This window comes from Hyaena hyaena, unplaced genomic scaffold (genome assembly GCF_003009895.1).
Source record: "Hyaena hyaena isolate Hyena2069 unplaced genomic scaffold, ASM300989v1 scaffold_224, whole genome shotgun sequence".
NCBI lineage: Eukaryota > Metazoa > Chordata > Mammalia > Carnivora > Hyaenidae > Hyaena > Hyaena hyaena.
In genome coordinates, this window is record NW_024080854.1 from 1562049 (window position 1) to 1573931 (window position 11883).

The window sequence follows — 11883 nt, forward strand, 5'->3', positions numbered from 1 at the left end:
AGTATTCCATGGTATAGATAAACCACATCTTCTTGATCCATTCATCTGTTGATGGACACTTAGGCTCTTTCCATGTTTTAGCTATTGTGGAGAGTGCTGCTATGAACATTGGGGTACATGTGCTCCTATGCATCAGCATTTCTGTATCCCTTGGGTAAATTCCTAGCAGGAGCACACTAAAATTTTAAATTCAACAGTCACAGATAACAGTTCCATTCATTATTAGGATTTGATTTATTTCTCTATTCATTTTAGTTATGCAGGAGTTAGATAAAATATTTGCAAATAGTAATTACAGGATACTTTGCAATTAAATGCAGAAAGCTGAAAAAGGAATAGTAGATTAAAATTTTTTTTATCTCAAGGTTAAGCCGCAAAACGGGTCTATGAGTAGAATTAATTATCACAAATATGAAGGTTTAGAGAAGAAAGAACTAAAAGTTACAAATGTATTGCCTGAAACACATAGGGTACAGTATTATGATACCACGCTTACTTGTTAGTGTGTTGTTTTGTTGCATAATTTGCTATTTTGCCTCAACAGAGAATTTGCCAAACTCATGCATTTGAATTTTTAACTGGTTTTTAGTCGAGCATGATGTATGTGTATGTTGTGGATTTGTATTATTTGTATAATTTTATGTCAGTGTGCTGACATGTCTTAATGTTTAAAAAGAGAAAGAATGCAGGACCGTGACTTTACATTTAATCCACATTTGTAAGAAGTTTAAGTGAGTACAGAAACATATTGATGAAGAAATCACAAGGACTGTTCACAAAAATTCCAGTTCTTTTCCTGGATATTAATAGGATTGCTCTTCCCTGACCACCTTGGGGTTAGCTGTGGTCATGTGCCTTGCTTTGCCCAGTGACATATGAGCAATATATCATGTGTCATTTCTGGGCAGGTGTATTAGGAGTAAGTGCCACTGCACAACTCTTCATGTTTCCTTTCTCCTGCCACAGTGAGCAAAGAAGCACGCTACTGAGATGGGGTCTCCATCAGCCTGAATTCCTGAGTGATGATGAACAGAACCCTTTACTAACCTGCACTGATTTTACATGTGTAAAATCAGACACTATGGATAAGCTGAAAAAGCCAATTAGCAGAAGAGAGTAGGAAGGACCTGCCGAAAGGAGCTGCCATGAGACAAAAATAAGAGGGAGCAGCTGATCCCTAGAATCTTTGGTTCCACATGCTTCCCAGGTCCTGTGGGTTCTAACCCTAAACTCCACATTTTCCTCTGGAGTTTGAATAAGACTCCTGATACTTGAATAACAATAACAAAAAACCTAAATAAAATGTGTATTTCCATTTAGCAGGGTGTTCCCCTAATGTATATGCTGAAACAAAAGGTATGGGCATTTTATTTTTCTTAAGCTTATTTACTTAGAGAGAGAGAGAGAGAGAGAGAGAGAGAGACGGGGGGAGGGGGAGAGTGCAAGCAAGTAGGGGAGGGGGAAAGAGAGGGAGGGAGACAGAGAGAATCCTAGGCAGGATCTGTACGACTGTGCAGAACTTGACAAGGGGGTGCCTGGGTAGCTCAGTCGGTTGAGCGTCTGACTTCAGCTCAGGTCATGATCTCAAGGTTCATGGGTTCGAGCCCCGCGTCGGGCTCTGGGCTGACAGCCAGCTCAGAGCCTGGAGTCTGTTTCAGATTCTGTGTCTCCCCCTCTCTCTGACCCTCTCCTGCTCACACTCTCTCAAAGATAAATAAAAACATTAAAAAAAAGAACTTGAATGTGGGGGGGAGGGAGGATGGGCATGGAGGAGGGCACTTGTGGGGATGAGCACTGGGTGTTATGTGGAAACTAATTTGACAAACTATTTGTAAAAAAAATAAAATAAAATAAAAATAAAATAAACCTTCAAAAAAAAGAACTTGACTAGGGGCTCAAATTCATCAACCATGAGATCATGACATGAGCTTAAGTCAGGTGCTTAACAGGCTGAGTCATCCAGGTGCCCCTGGACATCTTAATATAAATTGCCAAATGTCACCCACTAGCAGGGCACAGAGTGCTCCTTTCATACTACAATGCTTTTAACAACATTGGTAATGCACATTAAAAAAACAAAACAGTGGGAATAAAAACTGCTAATAGGTGGGATGCCTAGGTGCCTCTGTTGGTTAAACGTCAGACTCTTGGTTTTGGCTCAGGTTATGATCTCACTGTTGCTATGTTCAAGCCATCCCTTGGTCTCTGTACTGGCAGTGTGGACTCTGCTTGGGATTTCTTTCCTTTTTCTGTCCCTCCCCTGCTCACACATGCATGCTCACTTTCTCAAAATAAACTTAAAAAAAAAAAAGAATAAAAAAAACAGATTGGCAAGGAAAGACTATAAATTTAAAAAACCTTTAATAAACCTTAGTAAAACATTCTCTCTGTCCCTCCCCCACTCGCACTGTCTCTCTCTCTCTCTCTCTCAAAATAAATAAATAGACTTAAAAACAATTTATTAATAGGCACAAAAAAGTTAAGTGTATTAACCGGAATTTATTTTTTTTTATTTTTTTAATGTTTTATTTATTTCTAGGAGAGAGAGAGTGAGAGACAGCGTGAGCAGGGGAGGGTCAGAGAGAGAGGGAGTCACAGACTGAAACAGGCTCCAGGCTCTGAGCTGGCAGTCAGCACAGAGCCCGACGCGGGGCTCAAACCCACGAACCGCGAGATCATGACCTAAGCGAAAGTCGGATGCTTAACCGACTAAGCCACCCAGGCGCCCCAACCGGAATTTATTTTTAAGACTGGCCTTTTACCAAATTTTTCTGAGTCATTACCCCTTCTTTTTGAATTTGTTTATTTTGAGAGAGAGAGAGAGAGAATGAGCTAGGGAGGAGTAGAGAGAGACGAGGACAAAGGATCTGGAGCAGGCTCCGTGCTGACAGCAGAGAGCGTGATGCAGGGCTCAAACTCACGAACTGTGAAATCATCACCAAAGTCAATGCTTATGCGGCTCAGCCACACAGGCACTCCTCATTTATTAGAATCTCAAAAGTTTTTTTTTTTTTTTTCTGGGTGTATGTGAGCTTTTCATATTGTAATGCTTATCACAAATATGTGTCCAATTTGGTTTCAGCTTTCAGATTTTTATTATGTTGGTACTTTATGTCACTTTTTAACTATTAGGCAGTAAAACATTTTTCTTGACTAAGTCCATCATTGTATAAAGATTAAAAGTTTTTACCCAATCAGAGGTTATTAAATATTCATTCCTTATTTTTCCCTTTAGTCTCTTTTTCTCACCTATATGATTCTCTTTCACATTGTGCAAAAATCATCAATTGAAGCAAACTATAAATACAAAAGTAAATAATTACATGAATAAATGATTTTCTCTTTTAATAAGATTTTTAACTTATAATTATTAATCTAGTTAGATTTTGTCTTGGTGTTTAGCATAAAATTAAGATTTAATTGATTTATTTTCCAAAATGGCTAACCAATCATCATGGCATTTTATTGAATAATCCTTTTCTCCTCTACTAATTTGTTGTGCTCCTTCAGCTTCATTTTTTATGAATAAGTTTTATTTTCAACTTATCTATTCTACATTTTTTATTTATCTGTTTCTTTGTTCCAGGGTGCCTTTTGAAAAAGTCAATTGAGTGTAAGAAAATTTGGTTATCAAAATCCCTCTCAAGTTTTGCTGATATGTTTAGGGGGAAAATTCATGATGTCTGTGGAGTCTACGACTTAATTTTTATTAGTTCTGGAAAGAGAGACAAAGCAAACACAGCAAAAATACTAATCTGGTGAATCTAGTGGTCGTTTAAACAGTCTTAACTCTTATATAGGTTTGAAAAGTTTTTCTTAGGGTGAAATTTTCTTGACATTTTTTCTTTAATGAAATTTTAAAAATTGAGATGCAATTTACATACAGTAAAATAGATTTGAAACTTTACAAAATAAAAATGGGAATAGAGGGATATTCAAGGTGGGATCACAATCACTTATGTTGTTTCCTTATATAGGCTATCATAAATAATATGACATTCTTGGAGGAGTCTCTATATTATTTTTCTATAGTGGCTGTACCAATTTACATTACACCCCAACAGTATACAAAAGTTCTCTTCCTTACATCCTCTCCAACACTTATTTCTTGTCTTTTTGATATAGCCATTCTGACAGGTGTGAATTGATAACTCATTCTGCATTTGATTTGCATTTCCCTGATGATTGGTGATTTTAAACCTCTTTTCGTGTGCTAGGAAAAGTATTCTTGGTTGGAAATTTGTTCTTTTCCATACTTTGAATATATCATGCCACTCCCTTCAGACCTGTAAAGTTTCTGCTGAAAAATCAACTCATAGTCTTATGGGGTTTCCCTTGTATGTAACAAGTTGTTTTTCTCTTGATACTTTTAATATTCTCTCTCTAATTTTGACATTTTAATTATAATGTGTATTGGTGTAGATCTGTTTGAGTTCATCTTATTTGGAAACTGTATTTTCTGGAGCTGGATGTCTGTTTTCTTCTCCATTTAGCGAGGTATTCAGCTATTATTTTTTCAAATACATTTTCTACTCCCCTCACCCCTTCTTAACTCCTGTAATGCAAATGTTACTCTGCTTGATGTTGTCCCACAAGACTCTTAAGCTAGATTCACTTTTAAAAATTATTTTCTTGGGATGCCTGGTTCGTTCAGTCAGTTAAATGTTAGACTCTTGGTTTTGGCTCAGGTCATGATCTCATGGTCTGTGGATTCAAGCCCCACATAAGACTCAGTGCTGGGATTCTCTCTCTCTCTCTCTCTCTCCCCCTTCTCAAAATAAATAAACAAAATTTTTTTAAATTAAGAATTCTTTTCTCTTCTAGCTGTTCTGATTATGTGATTTCCATTGCCCTGTCTTGCAGGTCACTAATCTGTTTTTTACTTTGTCTAATCTGCTTTGAAACCATTTAGTGTATTTTTCAGTTTAGGTATTATATTCTTCAGCTCTTTGACTACTGTTTGGTACTTTATTATGACTTCTGTCTCTTGGATGAAGTTCTTACTATGTTCATCCATTCTTCTGCCAAGTTCAGTGAGCATCTTTATTGCCATTACTTTGAACTCTTTATCTGGTAGATTACTTATCTGTTTTATTAAGTTATTTTTCTGAGTTTCTGCTGTGCTCTCTTGTTTGGGACATATTCCTCTCTCTCCTCATTTTGCTTGACTCACTGTGTTTGTTTCTGTCTATTGGATGAAATAGCTGCTGTGGCCTTGTGTATAGGTGAACTTTACTGCTCAATCCTGCTGTAGCTTTTGGTTGATCTTTACAATTATCTAAATAGCCTGATTTGTTCATGATAGGTCCCAGTTGCTGAAGGCATGCCAAGATCCAACAGTGTTCCAAAGGGAGGGGTCTTAGTGCCTACTTTCAAGCTAACTGTAAGCTAGATCCTCACACAATTGCTTTTAAGGTACGTAAACATGTATAGTCTTGTGGCTCCACAATCATAAACCCTGCTAACTTCCAGTCCAGATATAAAGGAATCCCTGGGTGACAGTTGTAAGAATCATGGCTTTCAATGTGTACATAAGATCCTTTACGGGAAGTGTCAGATAACTGTGGCAAAGCCAGAAGATGGCAATAATATGGTGTCTTACTGCCCGTGTTCCCAGGGTGAATCTCTGTAGCCTCTGGGTATATGACAAATCTGAAGCCTTCCCCTCAGACTGAAGATCCAGGAGAAGAAAATAGTCCTTTTTGACATGAAGACTGAAGGTATATTTTAGTCTTCTTATGCAGTGCCCTGGGGATAACAGCCTGCTCTGCCAAGGATGGTCTCTTTAATTTTTCAGAACTGTGGAGCCTAGAAATTTGATCTCCTGGCCACCAGACCCAGGCACTCAAGGAGTATCCCTTAACGGCCTGCCAGCTCTGGCAAGGCAGGCCATGGTTGTAGCACATAGGAGCAGGATTGAACTGCCAGGCCAGGGTATGGCATAGCAGCCCACAGCTGTGGCCATGGGGGCAGGATCTTCCATCAGAGCTAGCAGGCCAGAGAGAGGGTTTGAAAATGGTGCCCACCAGGAGCACAGAGCGGTTTGGTGGTTCGTTGGAGGGTCCTCTTTTCTTTGCTCGGCGACTGCGGCTCTTCATTGGGCAGCAGGAGCGGCGCAGCGATCGAAGAAGCGGCCTAAGACTTCGTCCCTGGGTAAAAGAAAATGGCCCGAACCAAGCAGACTGCTCGTAAATCTACAGGTGGGAAAGCGCCCCACAAGCAGCTGGCCACTAAAGCCGCCAGGAAAAGCGCTCCCTCTACCGGCGGGGTGAAAAAAACCTCATCGCTACAGGCCCGGGACCATTGCCCTTCGAGAGATCCGTTGTTAGCAGAAATCGACTGAGCTTCTGATCCGGAAGCTGCCTTTCCAGCGGCTGGTGAGGGAGATCGCCCAGGATTTCAAAACCGATCTGAGGTTTCAGAATGCCGCCATTGGTGCGCTGCAGGAGGCCAGTGAAGCGTACCTGGTGGGTTTATTTGAAGATACTAATCTGTGTGCCATCCACGCTAAGAGAGTCACCATCATGCCCAAAGACATCCAGTTGGCTCGCCGGATACGGGGAAAGAGAGCTTAAGTGAAGGCCATTTTTATGGTGTTTTGTAGTAAATCCTATAAAATACTTTGGTTTAATTTGTGACTTTTTTTTGTAAGAAATTGTTTATAATATGTTGCATTTGTACTTAAGTCATTCCATCTTTCACTCAGGATGAATGAGTGAAAAGTGACTGTTCACAGACCTCAGTGATGTGAGCACTGTTGCTCAGGAGTGACAAGTTGCTAATATGCAGAAGGGATGGGTGATATTTCTTGCTTCTCATGATGCATGTTTCTGTATGTTAATGACTTGTTGGGTAGCTATTAAGGTACTAGAATTGATAAATGTGTACAGGGCCCTTTTGCAATAAAAGTGGTTATGACTTGATCCAAGTGTTTAACAATTGGGGCTGTTAAGTCTGACCATACATCACTGTGATAGAATGTGGGCTTTTTCAAGGGTGAAGATACAAGTCTTAACCACAGTGTAACTTACAGTTTCCTTAAAAAAAAAAAAAAAAAAAAAGTAAAAACTGGCAGCTATAGAATACACTATGTGCATTTATAATAGCTATTTTATATATTGTAGTGTCAACATTTTAAAATTAAATGTTTTACTTTCAAAAAAAAAAAAAAAAAGAAAATGGTGCCCACCAGCACTGGTACCAACAAGATAGGAGAATGCAAAAATGGCACCCACCAGTACTTTAGTCTCTGGAGAAAATCCCAATAGGTTCCTGCCTCTCTGGGAGATGCTTTAAGATTAACAAATGAGTCCCTTTTGCATATGTCTAGGCACTTTGCAAATTGTTGCTTTTGTGCTGGGTTGCAGGGTAAATGGGTCTGTGCTCATACCTTTTAAGAGCAGATTTTACATTTCCTATAGCCCTGTGGTTCTCCTGGAAGTGAGCCCTCTTGGTTTTCAAGGCCAGATGCTTTGGGGACTTTCTTTCTGGTGCAGTTCCTAATGTTGGGAACAAACATTTTATTCCTAAGGGACAAGCTCTGTATTAAGATATCCCTCCCCACTATGGGTCTCTGTACCTAGGGTGGGGTTTCTTGCAAGACTACATCTCTGCCTTTCCTACCTGTCTTGATGTGGCCTTTTAACCTGGTGATGATCTTTAGCTAGATTCCAAATCCTTATCATGGGAAATTGTTCCATATGGAGCTATAGATTATTTAGTTGTGGGAGGAGATGAATTCAGGATACTTCTATGCTGCCATGTTGACTATCCGTCTGTTTCTCTCCACTTTTATTTTGCAATGTTTCAAATCTATTTTACTGTATGTAAATTATACCTCAATTTTTAAAATTTTATTAAAGAAAATACTATATCATTACACTTATATGCAGCATCTAAAGAACACGACAGTGCTTGGTTGGCTCAGTTGGTAGAACATGTGATTCTTGATCTCAAAGTCATGAGTTTGAGCCCCGCATTGGGCATAGAGTTTACTTTAAAAAAAAAAAAAAAAGACAGGAATGCCTGGGTGGCTTAGTCAGTTAAGCATCTGACTTCGGCTTAAGTCATGATCTTGGGGTTCATGAGTTCGAACCCTGTATCAAGTGAGCTTGAGCCCCACTCCAGGTGAACTCGAGTCCTACTTCAGGTGAGCCCCGCTTCTTTCTCCTTCTCTCTCTCTCTCTCTCTACCCCTCACTCACTTGTGCCCTTTCTCTCTCTCTCTCTCTGTCACATACACATACACACACACACACACACACACACACACACACACACATTCATAGATACAGGTCGGTAGTGACAAAGTAGGATATGGGGTTGTGGGGCAGGGAAAATTGGTGAAGGAGCTCTATTGTATGGTAATGCAATACCATGGTGATGCATCTTAACTGGACTCATGATGGTGATCACTTTGTAGTGTATACAAATACCAAATTGTAATGTTGTATACCTGAAACAAATACCAACTGTACTTTAAAAAGAAAAGAAAAGAAAAAAATAGGGGAAATAAAAGCAGTACATTTTAAGTGAGGTTTGTTTGTGATTTGGTTCCAAGTTTAAGACAAAAAAAAAAAAAAAAAGCAGTGTCCAAGTTTTTCTGATAAATATTTTTTATGGTATCTTTTAAATCTTTCAAAATATTTAATTAAATTTAGTGAGGGTTTTTGTTTTTTAAAATATACTCCATAAGTTAATGATAACAAAAGTTGATCTGATTGAGTACTTTCCTTCATAATTCATTTTGAGAACCTGTGTAAAATAAAAGCTATTTTAAATTAACATTTGATTTCTTCAAGGAATTGATCCCATTTACAATTGCACCAAAATCCATAAGATACCTAGGAATAAAACTAACTAAAGAGGTAAAATACCTGTACTCTAAAAACTACAACACTGATGACAAGAATTGAAGATGGCACAAAGAAATGGAAAAACATTCCATGCTCATGGATTGGAAAAACAAATATCATTAAAATATCTATGCTACCCAAAGCAGTCTACACATTTAATGCAGTCCCTAGCAAAATACTACCAACATTTTTCACAGAGCTAGAACAAACGATCCTAAAATTTGTATGGAACCACAAAAGAGCCCCAATAGCCAAAGAAATCTTGAAAAAGAAAAGCAAAGCTGGAGGCATCACAGTTCTGGACTTCATGATTTATTACAAAGCTATAGTTATGAAGACAGTATGTTACTGGCACAAAAACAGACACACAGATCAACAGAACAGAAGAGAAAACCCAGAAATGAACCCACAACTATATGGTCAACTAATCTTCAGCAAAGCGGGAAAGAATAGCCAATGGAAAAAAGACAGTCTTCAACAAATGGTGTTGGGGAAATTGGACAATAACAATCAAAAGAATGAAATGGGGCCACTTTCTTATATCATACAGAAAAATAAATTCAAAATGGATGAAAGACCTAAATATGAGACAAGAAACCATCAAAATCCTAGAGGAGAACACAGGCAGTAACCTGTGTTCAAAGTTAAAGAACTTTGGTCTTAGCACCTTCTTACTGGAATTGTCTCCTAAGCCAAAGAAACAAAAACAAAAATAAACTATTGGAACATTATCAAGATAAAAATCTCCTGCACAGTGAAGGAAAAAATCAGCAAAGCTAAAAGGCAACCTTTGGAGTGGTAGAATATATTTATATATGATATATGTGATAAAGGGTTAGTATCCAAGTTATCTTAAGAACTCATCAAATTCAACACCCCAAAAACAAATAATCCAGTTAAAAATGGGCAGAAGACACGAATAGACATTATTGCAAAGAAAACATACAGGTGGCTAACAGACAAATGAAAAGATGCTCAATATCACTTATCATCAGGGAAATACAAATCAAAAGTACAATGAGATACCACCTCATACTAGTCAGAATGGCTAAAATTAACAACAAAGGAAGCAATAGATGTTGTTGAGGATGTGCAGGAAGGGGAAACTCCTACACTGTTGATGGCAATGTAAACTGGTGCAGCCCCTCTAGAAAACAGTACAGAGATTCCTCAAAAAGTTAAAAATAGAACTACCCTATGATCCAGCATTTGCACTACTAGGTATTTACCCAAAGAATACAAAAATACTGATTCAATGGGGTGCATACACCCTAATGTTTTTAGCAGCATTGTCAACAATATCCAAATTATGTAAAGAGCCCAAATGCGTATTGACTAATGAATGGATAAAGAAGAGGTGGGGTGTGTGTGTGTGTGTGTGTGTGTGTGTGTGTGTGTGTAATGGAATATTGCTGAGCCATCAAAAAGGAATGAAATCCTGCCAATTGCAACAATGTGCATAGAGCTAAACAATATTATGCTAAGCAAAATTAGGTCAGTCAGAGAAAAACAAACACCATATAATTTCGCTCATATGTGGAATTTAAGAAACAAAACAGATGAACATGGGGAGAAAAAAACCAGAGAGGCAACACAGGAAACAGACTCTCAACAATAGAGAACAAATTGAGGGTTACTGGAAGGGATGTGAGCAGGGGGAAGGATTAAATGATGGTGGATATTAAGGAGGGCACTTGTTGTTCTGAACACTAGGTGTTGTATGTGAGTGATGAATCACTAAATTCTACACCTGAAACTAATAGTATACTGTATATTAATTAACTGGAATTTAAATAACAACTTGAAAAAAATAATAAATTTATATTTGATTTCTTCAATGAGTTTTATGTTTTTTTAAATTTTTAAAAAATTTTTATTTTTGAGAGAGAGAAAGACAGAATGTGAGCATAGGAGGGGCAGAGAGAGAGAAAGAGAGAGAGATTCCTAAGCAGAGTTTGAACCCACAGACTGTGAGATCATTACCTGAGCTGAAACCTAGAGTTGGACGCTTAACCAACTAAGCCACCCAGGTGCCCCAGTCCTAATCACTTTTGCATACTATGTGGATTAACATCTTTTATATATAACTATTAATATTATTCCTCAAAATTTTCCTTTTAGAGATCAAATTGATTCACGAACCCAAACTCTCTTTTCTACTTCCTTTAATAAAATGTTTAATTGTTCCACAGTATATCCCAGCAATCATACTTTCTCTGCCCTCACACAAAGATGGCTTAGATTTTTACTTTATGTTAGTTAAGCTGCTGGAAGAGATTTTACTGACCACCAAGGAAACAGAATTATCCTTACTCCTTAACTTCATACTTAATATGGGAAGTGGGAGTTGTGTGGTGGTGGGGGGAAGGATATGTGTGTTTTTTTCTGAAATCCTTATATTTTCAATTTTGCACTCATTTCATATAGGGCCTTAGTTGTGGCTCATGTTCAGCAACTGTTGCACTTGTATAATACAACAATTTAATAATAATTTAAGGCTACTGTCAACTTAAACACTTGGAAACACTAACAAAGTTCTGCTTCCTGAGGACTGTTGTGGCCACATCCTAACATGACTTTTTGTTGAGGTCGTTCACTACAGTCCACTCTCTGTACTGTCGACTCTAAAATTGTTGCCAAAACACAAATCAAATCTTGTAACTCTGCTGCATACAAAGCTTCCATGGCTTCCAGCCACCTTCAGGTAAAATCAAAGCTCCTCAGAACAGAGGAAGAACCTTTCACCATCTAGCCTCAACTTTTTTACCCTCATTTGTACCCCTATTAAAATGAACACAGGAGCTATAGCCACACAGACTGCTTGTCAGTCTCAACAAATTATTTTTTATGTCAGTGCTCTTGTACTTGTTTTGTTATTTCCCTTTCGAATGTCCTGCCCTTCTCTCCCCACCTCCCCACCCCAATTCTTCTTATCTTTCTTTCAAAAGCCATCTCAAAGTTCACTTCTTCAGTGATAAGTTCAGACTGCCTGGCAGTCACTTCTTACGCTAGGGACCTGACAATCAAAA

General features: G+C 38.2%; 1 pseudogene; it reads left to right on the forward strand.

The window, feature by feature from the left end:
- The first annotated feature begins 6011 nt into the window (after positions 1–6011).
- Positions 6012–7080, forward strand: LOC120239068 (annotated as a pseudogene).
- The last annotated feature ends 4803 nt before the right edge of the window (positions 7081–11883 follow it).